Raw genomic sequence first — 21,161 nt, 5'->3', positions numbered from 1 at the left:
TATAATGCATAATATATATAATATATAATATATAATATATAATGCATAATATATAATATATATAATAATATATTACATAATATATAATATAGATAATATATAATATATAATATATATTATAGATTATATAATATATATTATATATTATATATTATATAATCTATAATATATATTATAGATAATATATATATAATATATAATATTATATATATATTATATATTTATTATAAATATATAATTATATATTTATTATAAATATATAATATATATTATATATTTATTATAAATATATAATATATATTATATATTTATTATAAATATATAATATATATCATAAATATATAATATATAATAATAATATATATATATATAATTCTAAAGACCCAGTAAGCAAAAAGCATATTTCTTTTTAAAATTTTTTTATTATAGTTTAAGTTCTGGGATACATGTACAGAACCTGCAGGTTTGTTTCATAGGTATACACGTGACATGGTGGTTTGCTGCACCCATCAACCCATCATCTACATTAGGTATTTCTCCTAATGCTATCCCTCCCCTAGCTCCCAAACCCCTGACAGGCCCCAGTGTGTGATGTTCCCTTCCGTGTGTCCATGTGTTCTCATTGTTCAATTCCCACTTATGAGTGAGAACATGCAGTGTTTGGTTTTCTGTTCCTGTGTTAGTTTGCTGAGAATGACGGTTTCCAGCTTCATCCATGTCCCTGCAAAGGACATGAACTAACCCTTTTTATGGCTGCATAGTATTCCATGGTGTGTATATGCCACATTTTCTTTATTCAGTCTATCATTGATGGGCATTTGGGTTGGTTCCAAGTCTTTACTATTGTGAACAGTGCTGCAATAAACATACATGTGGATGTGTCTTTATAGCGGAGGATTTATAATCCTTTGGCTATATATCCAGTAATGGGATTGTTGGGTCAAATGGTGTTTCTGGTTCTAGATCCTTGAGGAATCACCACACTGTCTTCCACAATGGGTGGTACATCCAGAAAACAGAATATTACTTAGTGCTAAAAAGAAATGTGCTATCAAGCCATGAAAATATACATGGAAAGGGCAACACGGCTGAATAGAAACAGCTCTGTTCTGCAGCTCCTAGTTGATCAATGCAGAAGGTAGGTGATTTCTGCATTTCCAACTGAGGTGCTTGGCTTATCTCATTGGGGGGTTAGACAGTGGGTGCAGCGCATGGAGGGCAAGCTGAAGCAGGGTGGGGCCTCAGCTCACCCGGGAAGCACAAGGGGTCAGGGAACTCCCTCCCCTCGCCAAGGGAAGCTGTGAGGGACTGTGCCATGAGGAAAGGTGCATTCTGGCCCAGATACTATGCTTCTCCTACAGTCTTTGCAACCCGCAGACCAGGAGATTCCCTTGGTGACTACACCACTAGGGCCCTGAGTTTCAAGCACAAAACTGGGCAGCCATTTAGGCAGACACTAAGCTAGCTGCAGGAGTTTTTTTTCATACCCCAGTGGTGTCTGGAATGCCATCGTGACAGAACCATTCACTCCCCTGGAAAGGGGGCTGGAGCCAGGGAGCCAAGTGGTCTAGCTCAGCAGATCTCGCCCCCACGGAGCCCATCAAGCTAAGATCCACTGGCTTGAAATTCTCGCGCCAACACCGGAGTCTGAAGTCGACCTGAGATGCTCGAGCTTGGTGGGTGGGAGGGGCGTCCACCATTACTGAGGCTTGAGTAGGTGGTTTTCCCCTCACAGTGTAAACAAAGCTGCTGGGAAGTTTGGACAGGGCAGAACCCACTGCAGCTTGGCAAAGCTGCTGTAGCCACACTGCCTCTCTAGATTCCTCTTCTCTGGGCAGGGCATCTCTGAAAAAAGGCAGCAGCGTCAGTCAGGGGCTTATAGATAAAACTCCCATCTCCCTGGGACAGAGCACCTGGCGGAAGGGGTGGCTGATGGGCACAGCATCAGACTTAAACATTCCTGCCTGTTGGCTCTGAAGAGAGAAGCAAACCTCCCAGCACAGTGCTCAAGCTCTGCTAAGGGACAGACTGCCTCCTCAAGTGGGTTCCTGACCCCCGTGCCTCCTGATGGGGAGACACCTCCCAACAGGGGTCAAAAAACACCTCATACAGGAGAGCTCTGGCTGGCATCTGGCGGGTGCCCCTCTGGGACAAAGCTTCCAGCGGAAGGTACAGGCAGCAATCTTTGCTGTTCTGCAGCCTCTGCTGGTGATAACCAGGCAAACAGGGTCTGGAGTGGACCTCCAGCAACCTGCAGCAGAGGGGCTTGATTGTTAGAAGGAAAACTAACAATCAGGAAGGAATAGCATCAACATCAACAAACTTGACGTCCACACAAAAACCCCATCTGAAGGTCACCAGAATCAAAGACCAAAGGTAGAGAAATCCACGAAGATGAGGAAAAACAAGTGCAAAAAGGCTGAAAATTCCAGAACCAGAAGGCCTCTTCTGCTCCAAAGGATCACAACTTCTTACAAGCAAAGGAACAAAACTAGACAGAGAATGAGTTTGATGAATTGACAGAAGTAGGCTTCAGAAGGTGGGTGATAACAAACTCCTCCAAGCTAAAGGAACAGGTTCTAACCCAATACAAGGAAGCTAAGAACACTAAAAAAAGGTTAGAGGAATTGCTAACTAGAATAACCAGTTTAGAGAATAACATAAATGATCTGATGGAGCTGAAAAACACAGCATCAGAACTTTGTGAAGCATACACAAGTATCAACAGCCTAATTGATCAACCAGAAGAAAGGATATCAGAGACTAAAGATCAACTTAATGAAATAAAGCATGAAGACAAGATTAGAGAAAAAAGAATGAAAAAGAATGAACAAAGCCTCCAAGAAATATCGGACTATGTGAAAAGGCCACACCTACGTTTGATTGGTATACCTGAAAGTGACGGGGAGAATGAAACCAAGTTGGAAAACACTCTTCAGGATATTAACCAGGAGAACTTCCCCAACCTAGCAAGAGAGGCCAACATTCAAATTCAGGAAATACAGAGAACACCACAAAGATACTCCTCAAGAAAACCAACTCCAAGACACATAATAGATTCACAAAGTTTGAAATGAAGGAAAAAATGTTAAGGGCAGCCAGAGAGAAAGGTCAGGTTACCCACAAAGGGAAGCCCATCAGACTAACAGAGGATCTCTTGGCAGAAACCCTACAAGCCAGAAGAGGGGGGGGGGCAATATTTAACATTCTTAAAGAAAAGAATTTTCAACCCAGAATTTCATAACCTGCCAAACTAAGCTTCTTAAGCGAAGGAGAAATAAAATCTTTACAGACAAGCACATACTGAGAGATTTTGTCACCACCAGGCCTGCCTTACAAGAGCTCCTGAAGGAAGCACTAAACGTGGAAAGGAAAAACCGGTACCAGCCACAGGAAAAACATGCCAAATTGTAAAGATCATTTACACTATGAAGAAACTGCATCAACTAACGGGCAAAATAACTAGCTAGCACCATAATGACAGGATCAAATTCACACGTAACAATATTAACCTTAAATGTAAACAGGCTAAATGCCCCAATTAAAAGACACAGACGGGCAAATTGCTGAAAACATATTTCTTGTGAGAGTAGAAATCAGATTAAAATTAGGCTTCTCAATGGCAACATTGGAGACTAGAAGAAAGTAGAGAAATATCTTTAGAGTTTATGGGAGAAATAATTTCACATTTGTAATTTTATATACTCCTAAGTTTGCTTAATATTTATAGAATAGGGGTTTAAAATTTTATATATTTTTCACATTTTCAAAAGCTCAGGATATTTACTCACCACAGATACATTCTACTACAATATTGTTTAAATAAAATTAAAGAAAAAAAACAAAGGCAAGGAAAAGAAGTGAGTATAACAAATGATAATAATAAATACTAATAAATTACTTACATAATGTTAAAATTGTAGTCTTAATTACATAGACACATATTTATTTAGCAGTGCTATTTTTCAGGCACTGCTTTGGGAACTATACATTGACAGAATGTTTAAACATTCATGTTGCAAATGTAAGGAGAAACATTGAAAGACTAAACATGTATGTCTAGCTCCCAAACCACCAAATGAAAAGAATGAAATGAAAGAATTTGATCAATACAACAAAAGCAAGAAAAAGACATGGGAAGTAATCAGAGGCATGGCTTATTAAAAAAGTAAAACAGATGGAGCAGACAAGCCAAATATATTAAAATATATAGTCATAATCATAAGTAAAAGGATTAAATTCTTTCAGGAAAAGGCAGGGAATCCAGATTAAGCTAAAAAATCAGATCAGATTATTTGATGTATCTGACTCAAGTCTTGTAAGCTTCCTCAGAGTGACTCAGTTGTTTCCTTTCCTCTGAATATATCACTTAACTCTTTATGAAATCGCTGGCACTGCCAATGTGGAGTCAAGAGAGACATGTCTCACAAAGAATTGTAAGGCATTTGCCAGATGTAGTTGAGTGCAATCTGATACATGAAAGACAAAATTTTTCTGAGAGAGCTACAAAGTACCATAAGCATATATTTAAAAAAGAAGCGGTAATTCAATACCCAAAAGGATGTTTTAATAGACCAACTTTCTACAGCCGGGAAGTAGGCTGAGAGGAAGCTGCTCATCAACCACTGATGACATTTTCTACAATGCCCTCTTAAGATATGGCTGGGGAGCTAATGGAAAAGACATACATAATGGAGCCAGTAGCCAAGGAGAACTATGGACTAGGATGTTTCTGCTAGGAAATGGGAGTTGGGTCTGATCAAGAGATGCTTTTGATTACACCATAGGGGGATCTGTACAGAGTGATTAGAATAGCTATAGACCAGAGACTGCTGTTTGCCTCTTGTTCTTTTGTTTTTAAAAGAGTCTTGCTTACTGCGGTTATCCTTTCCCTATCCCACCATTTATGTTGGGCATACGAAACCAAAGGGAGTTGGGGACAGATAACTTGTCTTTCTATTTCGTAGGTCTTGAGATCAAGAGCAACCACATCTGGATCCATGGTAGATCACAAGATCTGGAACTTTGTGCCTAATGTTGTTATCAGATGAGCATTTTGGGGATGTCCTGAAGGGGTAAGTTTTTCCTGTGTGAGAGGGTGAATATCTGTGGCCAAGGGAGTGGCATGTGGTAGATTGTATAATTATTCTCAATTTTAACTACATCTCAGTACCATGCTATCTTGCATTACCTCTCAGTGAAGTAATCCTTAGCTTTGGGCTTGGTGATGGAGCATACCTTATCGTAGTGTGCTGCAAGAAGAAGATTTAAATTTGCTTGTTTTGATGGCTTCTTGTGTTTCTACCATCTACCACGAGAAGAAAATGTCTCAGGTAGATAGTGGTCTTGAAGAAAACATACAGAATAGAATGATGTTTGATTTCAAGCCATAATCTCTTGCATCCAGAATATCCCAGCCAAGAGCAGAGAGCCTTAGATGACCTTCAGACTCATAAGTGACAAATGAGAGCTTGTTATAAGGTACTGTTTTGGGGCTTGATTACTATGTGACACTTTACAACAGAAAACAAACACAATGGGAGTTAGGAAGGGTGATTTACAGATCTATCATTCAGAATGGGCTGGGTTATGCTAGGACCACAATCACAACATCTCGGTGGCTTATAATCACAAAGGTTTGTATTTTACCCATGCCGCATGTCTGTTGAAGATCAAATGTGGCTTTGCTTCACAGTGTAGTTACACCAGCAGCCAGGCTGATGAAGCAGCTTAAGTCAAGAATATTGGTAGTTCCATAGATAAGGAGGAAATCAGGATGACAAAGCACATGCTAGTTCTTAAAGTTTTCAGCCAAAAGTAGCCAATGACAATTCTATTCAAATTTCATTGCTTTAATAAGTCACATAGTTACTCCTAAGGTCAATAGGATGGAAATGTATAATCCTCCATAACAGATTAATAACAAATTTTTTAAAAAACTGGATTGCTATGCTAAAAGCATTTTATTTGCCTTTGCATATACTCTGTCAGTTGATGTAAAAATATGTTAGTTATTATTGTGATTAAAAGAGAAAATATTTTCTTACAGTGAAACAACTTCAGCATTCAGTGTCCTTCATGTAATTGCGATATATATATTTTGTGGCATGTTCTACATTATGTTGGACTTTTGCCCTGATAGCAAGACCCCCAAGAATACCCACTTGGTCTTTAAAAACTTTCTGAATTCTCAAAAGCTATCAATTGCTTGCTTTTTATGGTAGAAAGAACACTGGTCTTTGAGTATTCAAATTCTCACTGCTTTTTTTCCTGTCTTTTTATTTGGCCTCCTTGAACCTGTTTTTTTGTTTTTTTGTTTGTTTGTTTGTTTTTGAGATGGAGTTTTGCTCTTGTTGCCCAGGCTGGAGTGCAATGGTACAATCTCTGCTTACCACAACCTCTGCCTCCTGGGTTCAAGTGATTCTCCTGCCTCAGCCTGCCAAGTAGCTGGGATTACAGGCATAAACCACCTCACCTGGTTAATTTTGCAATTTTAGTAGAGATGGGGTTTCTCCATGTTGGTCAGGCTGGTCTTGAACTCCCAACCTCAGGTGATCCCCCCGCCTCGGCCTCCCAAAGTGCTGGGATTACAGCCGTGAGCCACTGTGCCCAGCCGAACTTGTTTTTTTAAAAAACAGTAAAATCAATATTTTCTATACTTTAATCCATTAGGATTAAGAAATCATTTATTTAAAATGTCTACATAGCAGATTGCTGAATAAGCAGAAACTGCTGCTCCTGTTGCTTTTCTTCTTGTTGTTCCTATACAGGAAATTTCTTGACAAATAGCTGTTTTAAGATCAATATTTGGTTAGTTATGGAATGCATGCTATTCAAATAGGCAACAGAAACACGAATCTTCTTTAGCATAGTAGAACCAAAGTCCCATATAACGACTGTCTGAGACTTGAAGTCTTGAACTGTCAATTCAGTTATTGTTAGGGAAATAAAAGAAATTCAAAATGCTTCTCAACTAGAATAATTCTTACAAGAGGCAATTGTTTGGAAACTACATTATCATTGTTGATGAGAATTAGAGGCATCTGAATTTACACTTTCAAACACTTATAGAACACAGCCCTCTGATATATTTGGACCAGTCATGAGATTATGTTCTTAGAATTGTGCACCATTATTCCTAGGCATGCACTCAGATGTGTGTCCCTTAGAAAGCAGCATGTACTGTTTTTACAGCTGGCCTGAGTAAAATTTTGTCAGATACCTTAACAGTGTTTTTTCTCCTTTTTCTATTATTCGAGCTTTAGGCAAGATATACTATGAAACTAAAAATCCAAAATGTTTTTGCTCAAAAGAAACTCCTGGACGCCCAGCATGCTGGATGTGTTCTCCTTTGAACTCAGGGGGAGGTTCACATGGACAACGCAGTGTAAAAAGAAACATCTATTTTTCAGGAAGGCAGATTTGTCTGAGATCTATGAGGCTTCACTCCTTGAGTTGAGAAATGATAGGAACTTGGTCATCTCTGGGAAGGTTTCTCGTGAAACCAGCCAATCATGCACTACTCAGCATTGTACTAGGAATCATCAAGTTTAAAATGATAAGACTTCATGGATTTTACCTTTAAGTAGCTTCCAATTGACATGAGAAGTTAAGATAGATAATAAATATGAAAAACTATGACATGATACTATATCAAATTGAGCAAATGTGCTATAAAAATTCATCGAAATTTATAGTGAAGGCTTGGAAGGGAAGTAAAGTATCATCTTAGTCCTGAACAATCCATAATATTCCAAGTTATGAGAAGATCACAGGCAAGAACAAGGAAATAGGGAAGAACCTGCTTTGTGAAAAGGCAATCAGATTGGGGTAACTCGAACAGAGGGCTGGGATTCTAGGGGAATTCATCACATAATATGTCTTGAAAGTCAAGTTTAAAGAATTGATTTCTGGAAACTGAGGGAGGAGAGAGGTGCAATGTGTTGAAGGCAGGAAAACTAGGATCAAATTTTTCTTTTGCCTACAAGTAGCATAATGAATAAGACATATAGGATCTTTATTGTTATGAATCCTAAGACTAGTGGCAAACACAAATATTAAAATAATACATTCTCAAATAAAATACATATTTAAAATTATGGTGAAGTTTATAGGACTAAAAGAAGTTACATTTGAGGCACAGCGAGCAGAGAAGGGCAGCATGTGGCTGAGGAGGTAAGCCTTGGCCAGATTCATGTTACTGATAGTGGATTTCATACTTAGAGTCATGGAAAAGAAAGTTTCTTAAGTTAGCAATGGTTGATCTGTTTGGGTGTGCATTCTTTAAACAGTATTATGGTTGCAATGTGAAGAAATACTTGGAAGAAGATAAAATCAGATTCAGGAAGAGTGGTTGGAATGCCACTATAGGTACGTGTCTGTGTGTCGAGGGGCTGGTTACACCAAAAAGCGGAGCGTGGTGCCTACTTGATCCTACTTTCCTGGCACCTAGAGCGGTATGAATTAATCTGCAGGACACTAAGAAAATGACAAATTGCCCTATTGAGTAGTTCAATACAAAAGGCATCTTGACAATATTTGGAGTCCCTATTCTCCTCTCCAGAAGCTTCACCAAATCATCAGAAAACTCTTCTAACTCAGTCTTTTCACACCCTCTCTCTCACTTTATTTATTACCTCAGAATAATGTCATGTTTCTAAAATATACCAGGAATTAAAATAAGCATGCTGGCTAGAATAAAAAGCAGACATCTAAAGTAGAGTTAGGAGACAAATAGTAAATCTCACATTTTAAAAATAGAGATTCACTATCTTCAGACACATTCTTCCTCACTCACATGTGGGACCAGGCAATGCTGTGCTGGGTTGTCCCATCATATGTGTTCCAGCCCTTGTGGACACACACCAGATACACAGGACTTTTGAATCATGGAGTAATCCGAGAGGCCCATTAGGTCTTCTTGAGTATCCTGCTGCCAGAGTTGCATTGCTCCATACTAAAGAGCTATAAACTCATTGTCTCATTGAGATTTAAACAGCTCATGCTAAATAGCTCTCTTCTTTTTTGTTCAGACTCACTCTTCAACTTACTTGAGGTCTGTGAATTCTTTTTTTTTTCCTATTCTTCACTGTTTTGAGATTTTTCTTTCTCACTTTTCATTTTTCTGCTCCTTATGTAGAATTTAATCTCATCCTTATATATTTTGGCACATCTGAGGTTTAGGCAAAAACAGCTGTTGATATTTTCAGTAAAGCAGGTCAGGGAATTAGCCTTTGAAATGTTCCATTTTCTAGGAGGTTGGTGTCTTACCCTAGGTAGTCCTTCAATGCCGTTTGGAAATCCTGGGTGTCCCTACAGTTCACCTGCACACCTAGAACAGAATTGCACAGTCACATTTCTCCCTCTGCAAATGTGTCCCCTGGAACTACTCTTTGGAAAGCTGTTCTAGCCAAAATAAAGCTATTTATAAAAGTAGGGTCTACTTCTCTATTTTTATGTAAGTCTAAAACACTGCACTTCACCTCACACTTCAAAATCTACAGCTTCATCCTGCCCTATTTGATGTGCTTGGACAATTTTTACATTTGATTCAAATGAGATATGTCTTTTGGAATAAAATCTGCCAGGCCGTGTGTGCTAAAGGAACAGTGGTGTGATGTTTATTGGTTTGTAAATCTGCCAGAAAGTAAAGAATGAAGTACTGCTTTCATATTGACCACCCTTTCTATCATTAACAGAAAGGAAAATTTTACTTCTACCCACCAGTGCCTATAACAACAGGCCATTCTATATTTAATTTGAATTAATTATATAGGACTATATTTTGGTATGAGTCTTTTATATATGAATATCATCAGTTTATTAAAAGAACACAAACCTCCTATTCTTACATATTTCTCAAATGTATCTTTTGATCAACCACAGACTCTCTGAAAATATTCTCTTAGATGCTCAAGTCACATCTGCAGTACAGTAGTCCCCCCTTATCTGCTGTTTTGCTTTCTGCAGTTCTAGTTACCAACGGTCAACTGTACTCTGAAATAGTAAATGAAAAATTCCAAAAATAAACTATTCATAAGATTTAAGTTGCACTCCTTTCTGAGTAGTATAACGAAATCTCCTGCAGTCCTGATCTATCCTACCTGGTGCGTGAAATCATCCATTTGTCTAGTGCGTCCACACTGTATGCACTATTGCCTATTAGACAGTTAGTGTCTGTCTCAGTTATGAGACTGACTGTCACGGTATCACAATATCTGTGTTCAAGTAGCCCTTATTTCACTTAATAATGGCCCCAAAGTGCAAAGGTAGTCATGCCGATATATCGTTATAATTGTTTTATTATTATTGTTAATCTTTTTCTGTACATAATTTATAAATCAAACTTTATCATAGGTACGTATATATGGGATAAAAATATAGTATATACAGGGTTTGGTAGTATTGGTTTCAGTCTTGGAACATATCCCCTGTGGATTAGCGAAAACTACTGTAGACTGTTTTGAGGTTATACCTTTTAAGAAGATATGGAAAATAAAACCTTGATTTTAGACCATTAATAGGTTGTTTGGTCTCTTTTAAAACTAGGAATTCTTAACTGAGCTTGAGCGTAGATATCTGATTCTGGGATATTAGTCTGTGAGTGTTTTTCCTCTGCATTTTCTCCCTTCATCAAATTACCTATTCCTTCTAGTAGATAGTGTTTGTACAATGCCTAACCTCAGGGAGGCCTTTTGCAGGAGAGAAAATAGAAATAGTCTGCAACTCTTAAGGGCTTAAAAGATGGCAATTACTGGCTATAAAGTAATTATTTCAAAGAATCATGAGATGGAAAGGATTTCCCTTGGACGTATCTTTAATGTTTCCTCAGAGAGGTGGAAGGGGTGGGTCATGTGGCCCCAAGAGCACATAGGACCTGGCCCTGATTATTGGCAGCATAGTGACTAAATATGTTGACTAAAAAAAAAAATCAAGCCTTTATTAAGAATTCAAGTTAGTTTTATTCAGAATTCTTACTGAGGAGTACAGACCAAGGCTTGTGTCCCAGGAGCAGCCCTTTAGAGAGGTTCTATTAGACTGCTCAGGTACGGTATTTGAACCCACTGCTTATGTACGGGTAGGGGGTTATGGGTGCATCAAACTCTCTCTGAAGTTACATTAAAGCAGAACCAGATCACGGTTCTGTCTAAGAGTACAGGTGGCTATGGATTACAGAAGCATAGTCACTAACCCCATCAGACATTATCTTATATGCAGGAAAAGGCAAAAACCAAGGTTGTTTGTCTTTTAAGAAACATAGTGCCTAAGGCAAGAGACGCTGGGGGCTGTGTGCTCTATTTTGTCTTCAGAGCATCTTTCTGGAGAGTGGCATATTGTCATAGAGTCAGGGGCTTTATGAAATTATGTTGGCAAGCAGAAATGAGCAAACATGGCTTCTTATGTTTGCAACTTTGAGTAGTGGCTTCATGGGACATCTAGACTGGTAAAACTAAAAAGCAACCTTGTAAAAGTGTTTTATGCATGGCAGAAATCATTAGAGGGCTTCTGGACCTGGAGAGGTTAGGGTGAAAGAGTTACTAGACATCTCAGTGGTAACCTGTGTGCAGACCCACTAAACACTTCCTGTTGTTTAATAGGTACTGCAGTTGTCTTTTGGTATGCATGGGGATTGGTTCCAGGACCCCTGAATATACCAAAATCCATGCATACTCAAGACCTGAAGTTGGCCTTGTGGAACCTGCATATTCAAAGAGCCCACCATATATGTGGGTTTCACATCCGATGAATACTGTATATTTGATCTGTGTTTGGTTGAAAAAAATCCATGTATAAGTAGAACCACACAATTCAAACCAATGTTGTTCAAGAATCAACTGTACAGGTAACCAGAGCTCCCAACACCTTGGTGCTGCTAATAGTATTCCTGAACTTTGGTATGAAGTGGGGGAATTCCTTATGCCTGAGCACAAGCTTCCTACTGGTTTATGGGGATGACAGCTTGAAATGGAAATTAAGTGACTGTATAGAAGTCTTGATTATTCCTCACTTGCTTGAATTTGTGGCCCAGAATTTATATTCTCTACATATGAATAGTGTTCTCCTAAGTCAGTAATTGCATGAGGGGAATTCAATTAAATCTATGGTGATTTTGCATCCTGCAACTTTACTAAATTTGTTTATCAGTCTTAAGAGATTTTTGGTGGAGTCTTTAGGTTTTTCAAAATATAAGATAATGTCATCTGCAAACAAGGATAATTTGACATCTTCGTTTCCAGTTTGGATGCCTTTTATTTCTTTCTCTTGCCTAATTGTTCTACCTAGGACTTCCAGAACTATGTTGAATGAAAGTGAGAGTGGATCTTTGTCTTGTTCCAGATCTTAGTGGAAAGGCTTTCAATTTTCCCCCATTCAGCATATTAGCTGTGGGCTTTTTTATACAGTTGTAATTAAGTTGAAGTATGTTCCTTCTATACCCAATTTTTTGAGGGTTTTATATCATGAAGGATATTTTTATTGAATGCTTTTTCAGCATCTAATGAAATGATCATATGGTTTTAATCCTTTATTCTGTTGATGTGATGTATCATTTATTGGTTTGTTCATGCTGAACCATCCTTGCATCCCTGGAATAAATCTCACTTACAATGGCAAGTGATCTTTTTAATGTGTTGTTAAATTTGGTTTGCTAGTATTTTGTCGAGGATTTTTATATGTATTTCATCAGCGATATTGGCTTGTTGTTTTTGTTGTTGTGTTGTTTTGGTTTGGAGATCACGGTAATGTTTGCCTCACAGAAAAAGCTAACAAGCATTCCCCTTCTTCAGTTTTTTGAAATATTTGGAGTAGAATTGTTATTAATTCCTTAAAAGTTTTGTAGAATTTGGAAGCGAATAGATCAAGTCCTGGGATTTTCTTTGATGAGAGAATTTTTCCTACTGCTTTAAGCTCATTATTTGTTATTGCTTTTTATTTATTCATGATTCTATCTTGGTAGGTTGTGTGTGTCTAGGAATTTACCGATTTCTTCTAGGTTTTCTAATTTGTTAACATATCATTGTTCATAATAGTTTTAATGATCCTTTGTATTTCTGTAGTATCAGTTATAATGTTTCTTTTTTCATTTCTGATTTTATTTATTTGGGTCTTCTCTCTTTTATTTGTATTTATACTAGCTAAATGTTTATTGATTTTGTTTATCCTTTCAAAAGCCAACTTTTTGTTTTGTTGATCTTTTGTATTCTTCTTTTTTTTTTTTTTTTTTTTGCAACAGAGCCTCACTCCGTTGCCTAGGCTGGAGTGCAGTGGCACGATCTCAGCTCTCTGCAGCCTCTGCCTCCCGGGTTCAAGCAATTCTCCTACCTCAGCCACCCAAGTAGCTGGGATTACAGGCACACGCCACCGTGCCCGGCTAATTTTGTATTTTTAGTGGATACAGGGTTTCATCATGTTGTCCAGGCTAGTCTTGAACTTCTGACCTCAAGTGATCTGCCTGCATTGGCCTTCCAAAGTGCTGGGATTACAGGCATTAGCCACCCCACCCAGCCTTTCATATTTTTTATAGTCACAATTTTATTTATTTATGCTCTGATCTTTATTATTTATTTATTTTACTAATTTTGGCATTGGCTTGTTCCTGCTTTTCTAGTTTCTTGTGGCAAATCATTAGGTTGTTTATTTGGAGTCTTTCTATTTTTTTAATGTAGGCATTTGTGGCTATTAGCGTCTCTCTTAGTACTGCTTTTGCTGTATTCCATATGTTTTGGAAATTAAGTTCCTTTATTATATTGTGCTTCCATTTTCATTTGTTCCAAAAGATTAAATTTGTTTTTGCTTAGTTTATTCATTGATCCATTGGTTGTTTAGAAGCATGTTGTCTAATTTCCATGTGTTTGTGTGGTTTCCAGTGTTCCTCTGGTTATTGATTTCTAGTTTTGGCCTTTATAGTCATAAAAGATACTTGATATGATTTCACCGTTTTTGAATTTGTTGAGATTTGTTTTGTGTCCTAACATATGGTCTATCCTGGAGAATGTGCCACGTGCTGATGAGAAAAATGTGTATTTTTCAGCAGTTCATGAAATGTTCTGTAAATATTTGTTAGGTCCATTTGATTTAGAGTATAGTTTAACTACAATGTTTCTTTGTTAGTTTTCTGTCTGGATGATCTGTCCATTGCTCAAAGTGCAATGTTGATATCTCCTACTATCATTGTATTACAGTCTCTCTCTCCCTTTAGATCTATTAATGTTTGCTTTATATACTTGGGTACTCCAGTGTTGGGTGCATAGACATAATTGTTATATTCTCTTGATGAATTGATTTCTTTGTTATTATATAATAACCATATATGTCTCTTTTTACAGTTTTTATTAAAGTCTATTGTATCTGATATAAGTATAGCTACTCTTGTTCTTTTTTGGTTTTCATTGGTATGGAGTTTCTTTTTACATTTCTTTACTTTCAGGTTATGCATGTCTTTATAGATAAAGTGAATTTCTTGTAGGTAGCATATAGTTTTTTTAATATGTTCTACCCTTCTATGTTTTTTAATTGGAGAATTTAGTTCATTTATGTTCAATTATTGATAGGCAATGCCTTACTATTGCCATTTTGTTATTTGTTTTCTAGCCATTGTGTAACCCCTCTCTTCCTTTCTTTCATCCTTTCTGGTTATGTGGTTTTTCTCTGGTGGTATGTTTTAATTCATTGCTTTTTATGTTTAGTGTATCTATTATAAATTTTTGCTCTGTGGTTACCATGAGGTTTACAAAAAAATCCTACAGTTATAACAAGTATTTAAAAGTGACCAACTTATTTTAATCATAGAAATGAAAAAGGAAAAAAAATCTTCCACCAAGTTCATTGCTTTTTATGTTTAGTGTACCTGTTATAAATTTTTGCTATGTGGTTACTATGAAGCTTACAAAACACATCCTAACATTGTAACAAGTATTTAAAAATGACCACCTTGTTTTGATCATAGAAGTGATAAAGAAAGAAACAAAGCCCCCAAAAGCATTAACTCCCTTCTTCTCACACATTTTGGATTTTTGATGTCACAGTTTATATTTTTATATTGCCTATCTCTTAACAAATTTTCTTAGTTATTATTTCTAACATTTTGTCTTTTAGTCTTCTTACTAATGATGTCAGTCAATTAGACACTGTAATTACACTGTAAATACAATGATCACATTTGTGTTCTTTTCTTCCACTTGGAAATACTTCCTTTAGCATTTCTTGTAGAACAGGTCGATAGTGATAAATTCCCCCAGCTTTTATTTGTATGGGAAAGTGTTAATCTCTCCTTCCTTTCTGAAGGATAGCTGTTTTGGGTACAGAATTATTGGTTGACAACTTTTTTTAACCTTTAGAACTCTGAATATATCATTCCACTGCTTCCTGATTTCTAAGGTTTCTGCTGAGAAGTTTGCTGCCAGGCATTTTGGATCTCCTTTATGTGTTATTTGGTTCTTTCCTCTCACTACTTGCAGTATCTTTCTTCTGTCTTTGACCTTTGAGAGTTTGATTATAATATAACTTAAGGTATTCTTTTATGGGTTGAATCAGTTTGGTGACCTTTGACCTTCCTATACCTGGATATTTATATCTTTCTCCAGATTTGAAAAGTTTTGTTACTATTTCTTTGAGTAAATTTTCTACCCTTTTGTCTGTTTCACTTTCCTTTTTAACTCTAATAACGTGAATATTTGCTTTTTTGTTGTTGTCCCATAGATCCCATAAGCTTTGTTCACTCTTTTTCATTCTTTTTTATCCTCTGATATTGTATTTTCAAATAATCTGTTTTCAAGCTCACTGATTCATTTTTCTGTTTGATCAATTCTGCTGTTGATGTTACTCATTTCATTTTTCATTTTATTCATTGTATTTTTCAGCTCCAGAATTTCTATCTGATTTTTAAATTGTCTTAATCTCTCTGTTAATTTTCTCTGATGAATTTGTAAATTGCTTCTCTATGTTTTCCTGAAATTCATTGATCATCCTTAAAACAACTATTTTAAATTCATTGTCTGAGAGATCACACATCTCCATCACTTTAGGGTCAGTCTCTGGTACTTTATTTTGTCTGTTTGGTGAGGGGAATATGACCTCACCAAATGATGCTTACGGAAGTGTGACAACGTCTGCTTACTGAGGGATTAGGTATTTATTTCAGTCTTCACAGTCTGGCTTTGCTTGTGCCTGTTCTTCAGAGGTCCTTCTAGGGATTCTAAGCTGACTGACGGTTATATTCCTTGAGCTTATCACCATTGCACCTACCTCAGCACTAGAGGAGACTTCAAGCATCCAAACTTCCTGCAAGTCTCACTAGGCCTCTGAGATTGATGCAGCTTTTCAGCCCAGATAGGCCTGGGGAAGACCCAAGGAAGGTACTGGAGCTGTGTGGGAACACTAGCTGGGGTCCTGAGTCTGGAAGACTATCTTGGTGTCCCTCGTGAGCATGCCTCCCAGAGCCTGGGTTCTGGAGTTGAGAGTGGGTTCCGTCTGGATCTGCTATGGATTAGAGACTGGAATGTCCATCTCATTGGCCTAGACAGGTATGCATGTCCCAGCATGTCTTTGCACAAATAGGGTAATTCTTTATCTGCAGTGAGAGAGGCCAGAGCTAAGACTGTCTTCACTTGGGATCTGCTGTGGGGTGAAGCCTGGAGAGCTTATTCCTCTCTTTTGCACAGACTATTACACATCTGCCAGCAGGTTTCTGCACAGATGTAATAGTGCCAGATTGCAGCAATAGGGGTCAGAGCTGAGACTGGGCCCCTACAGGATCTTCTGTGGGATGAAGGTTGGTGAGCCCAAATGGGACACTTGGTCTCTTGAGCTGGGAGAGATGGGGCAAATTTCCCTCTGAATCCTCATTTGAGCAGCTCTAAGCTGAGACCACAGCAAAGAAAAGCTGGAGCAGCACCACAGGGCAATTTTCAGGTCCACTGCCAAGACCAATGTCAGTGGGCAGAGAGCCTTTCTAACAATGCACTAGTGTGTGCTATTTCTTCTGGACCCCTTGGCAGCTGGTTTTGGTTGTAGGCTCATGGCCAAATGGGGCTGTAGCCAAACCCCTTGAGGGACTGAGCTGTTTCTGGGCTTGCACCCAAAAGCAAGCTCAGTGGAGCAGATCAGCCACTTGGGTGTTACCTAGGTCTTTGACTCCACCGGGGTTTCACAAATTCCTACCTGAATCCTGAGGCTCCTGCAGAAAGAGTTTTGACTGTGGTTTGGTACAGAATTATTGTTGTGGTAGAGGGATATGAATGCATGACCTTCTATTCTGCCATCTTGGTGACATAATAATTTAAATCTAAGAAATCCAAGTCCTGGAATCTTAAAGGACATCACTATCTGTGACATAGTGCAAGTGTTTCTTCTTTACACATTAGGTACTTTGGCATTTTAGTTTTCCTTAGGAGAAAAGAGAAAAGACAATCACCTTATTTTCTTTTCTCACATAACTTTCCCACAATTCTGGCTTTGGGAAACTGAACAATGGATGCAGCTCTGATTACAGGAGCCATCATCTCAGAGCATCCTGGATCTACAGAGGAAAAATAGAATAATTCAGGCATTCTTTCTAGGCCATTTTGGCTTCTGGCTTTCAGGACATGTCATCAGGATGACTGATAAATAAAATTTTTTGAAGAAATAATTTCCATCCAGATATTCACTAAGAGAACCAATGGTTTACTGATTATTTTAAATGAACTGACATTTCAATGTATACTTTCCTATATACATATTATATATATATGATATATACATGCATATATAAATATAAAAATTATATATGTATATATGTGTATAAGTATATAAAGCTGAAATGATGTGTATGTGTGTGTGTGTGTATGACACAGCATTTTCTTTCTGGTTTTTCTCTGTTCTTTTAGCTTCAGTGCAAATGGAGAAAGCATAAATAAAAAATAAAAATTATTGAGAGAGACAGGAATTATTGGCTTCTCTTCTTTCTTACCCTTGGTGTTGACAAAATGTATACAGTTTTAGACAGGTCAAAATATTTATAACAGAGTATTTAGTTTGGGAATCTTTTATGCCAATTCAAAATCTGGGTGATTTCTATTCAATAGATGACAATGTATGTTTGGATCTAGCTACCAATTCAGATTGTACAGTAAGCTTTGCCAAAGAAGGCCTTCTCCTTAGCTCTATCTTCTCAAGAGCTGTGGTGGCATAATTTTTGAAATTGAAAATTTCAAAAATTGAAAGTTTCCATGTCATCCATGGAAAATTGAAAATTTTGACCATTTTTGAAGAATTTATGTTGGATGACATGGAAAAGTATCAGAAGATCCTTGGGGGGAAGGCTGGAAGTTTTATTCTTCAGCCTTTTGTTATTGTTGTTATTGACATTAAACTTTTCTGAGTACAGGTACATGCCCATATATACTTGTGCATATACATTTGTATCATCATAGGAACTCCTGGAAAGAAACTTGAAACAATAAGGAACATTATTAAGACTAAACTATTACTTAAGAAGGATTAAATTCTAGAGAAAACGAAATGGAAGTTTTCAAAAGGAGGGAGAGGTACAAGTTAGGAATGCCAGATTTATCAAATAAAAATATAGGTTTCTCAGTTAAATTTGAATTACAGATAAATAAGTAGTTAAAATATATAAAAAATATCGCATGGGATATACTTATGCTTAAAAGTTATTCATTGTATATCTGAAATTCACATTTAATGGGAAACTTGAATTTTATCTGGAAATTGTAGTACAAGTAGTCATGCTTCCTGGATCATTTTGTCTCGAGGGGCAAAGTATAACTGGCCACTCTGAGAAGTCAGATTCTGGATCCAGAAATCATGTGACAGTCTCAATTGAAGTCAAGAAAATCTTACCTCCAGCCTGGGGAGGGGTGTGGGTGAGGCCCAATATCCTTGGGATTTTTTGGTGTGAACAAATTACTCTGGATTGTTTCGAGAGGCAAAAAAGTCAGTAGGTTAGGAGAAGAAAAATAGAAACTGGTTCGTGGAAATGACGATTTTACAAGGGAAAGAAAAAACAAAAACAAATATCAGAGAATTTGGAGTGATAACCTGAAGTGAAAGAATGAAGCTGAAATAGTGAAAATGTCCAGGCTAGTTTTTATTCAGTCTTCTTCTCTACCTTCCATCCTATTTGATCTCCAGGAGAATCAAAGGGGGAGATTGTGTAGGACTAAATTTCTTAAAACTTTGCAAGTAAGAGTGTTTGGGAGACAGTCAAGAGTTTCTTTTTTTTAAAAAAAATTTCTTGATGATTTAATTATTTTATTTTCAATAATGTATATTTCTACTTAATATCTATGCATACTCACAAAGTGATACGTGGTATAAATTTGGCTTTTAGCTTGGTGACTTAAGAAAGTAATAACTAATATTAGTGAAAAATATAATATGCATTTTAAAGGGAATGTAGGCCAATACCTTGACTATTTTTATTTTTCAGTGCATTTCCTTGTTCTCCTACTCTGGACCCTGAAAACATATAATCCTTAGCATTTAATGTAAATTTTCTTTTGATGTTGATCTCCATCAGCTCTTAGTTTAAATGCCAGACAATTCATACACCACAGAATTTTGTTGCAATCCATGAGGGTAATCAGCATTTCATATTCTCCTTCATGTGGTTGCTGTTAGTAAGCCTCCAAATTCTGTTCTCAATTACCACAGATATGCTAAATGTGTGCATAGCAGAAACTTGCTAATTTGTAACTTAAAAGACTGGAAAACAATGAGCTTAAATTAATTAAGTATCTGGTATTTTTAAAAATTACGAAACAACCAAACATTAACTAGGCTGAGAAAGAGCAATTATTATACTCTATATGAACAAATTATATGAAGTGATAATGGCTTACATGAGACTTCTGAGTTAGCTCACAACTATATGTGTTTATGGAGCTATGTATTTAAATGCCAGTTGCAATATGCCAAGGCCAATTTGCAGAAAATTAATTTACCTAAGAACCAATTTACCGAATGACCAGTTCACTGTGTTACAGAAGCATTTCTTAGAGTTGTAGTTTTTCCTGTGTCCCTGCTCTTGCCTTCTCCTTTACCACATTATCTGCTTGTGGATCTTTTCCCTTAAATACAATTTGCTCAATTCTCCATTTATGGGCCTTATGTTCATTCTTGCCTCTGGTAGCAAAATGGTTAAAGTGAACTTTTAGGTTAAATTATTCATTTACTGAGAAATGCTAAACAGAACTAGAAAAGAACACTGGACTGAGGAGGAGACCTAGACTCTGGCTTTTTAATTAGGGAGCTGTGTGACCTTGAACAAGCAACTTATCTTCTATAGGCTTAGGTTTCCTCATCTAAACATGTTATCAAATATCTCAATTGAAATGCATCTCTGGGAAAGGAAGAAGTTAAAGTGCATGGTGCATGTAACTGAGCAGAGCTCATGGTCCCCTTTACCGATGGAGAAGTGTGTTAGGCCACCTCAACTGTTACTCACGTAAATATTGCCTATTGTGTGTATCCTGATGGACAGAGGTTAGGAAAATGGTCCTCAGGTCCCCTTCAGCCCTGATATTCTATGATTTCATAATCTTTTAACATACTAGAACTACCAATTCTGGGGTTAGGGTTTCTGTGTTTATGGTTTGAGGGAGTTTCCACTCCATAGTTCTCTAGGAGACTTACAGTACAGATTTAGATAAGGTGCTTCAGCTAAATGGGATATAAAGGTAAGATACTTAGAATGCCTTTAGTAATAAACTCTTTGATGCCAAAATAAAATTATTTAACATATATGTGTGTATTCTTAATACATCCATCCATTCATTCATTTATTTAGCAAATATTTATTGCATACCTACTATATACTTATGTAGTAGATCTAGAGCTTGAGGGATAAAATTTTTCACAAAATGCTCACAGACTTTTAAAAAGATAGTCCTGCAATCATGTAAGCAAATATAATACAGTGTGAGAATTTCTTTGTCAGTTATACACAATGAAATTTTTATCGGGTATGCCAAATCTCAGAATGCTGACACCCGATAGTCCCCTTATGGCATTTGTTAACCATAGATCACCTTGCTGCTGCCCAGTGGAATTGCTCTGCCACAGCTGGCTTGATATGCCAACACATAGCACAGCTACAAACCAGTGTCCTGTGGGGTGTGGTAGGAAAGAACACCTCAATAGAGATTCATGGTACCTCATTG

General features: G+C 37.1%; 1 long non-coding RNA gene across 1 annotated transcript in view; it reads left to right on the top strand.

The window, feature by feature from the left end:
* Positions 1 to 21,161, top strand: part of LOC134739383 (uncharacterized) — a 70,668-nt gene that overhangs the window by 18,800 nt on the left and 30,707 nt on the right. The window contains exons 3-4 of the long non-coding RNA XR_010125979.1: positions 964 to 1,138; positions 4,968 to 5,075. This is a non-coding gene — a long non-coding RNA (uncharacterized LOC134739383). The remainder of the gene's footprint in view (positions 1 to 963; positions 1,139 to 4,967; positions 5,076 to 21,161) is intronic.

This window comes from Pongo pygmaeus, chromosome 3 (genome assembly GCF_028885625.2).
Source record: "Pongo pygmaeus isolate AG05252 chromosome 3, NHGRI_mPonPyg2-v2.0_pri, whole genome shotgun sequence".
Taxonomy (NCBI): Eukaryota; Metazoa; Chordata; class Mammalia; order Primates; family Hominidae; genus Pongo; species Pongo pygmaeus.
The sequence above is the reverse complement of the archived record's forward strand: the minus strand, read 5'-3'. Positions and strand labels throughout refer to the sequence as shown.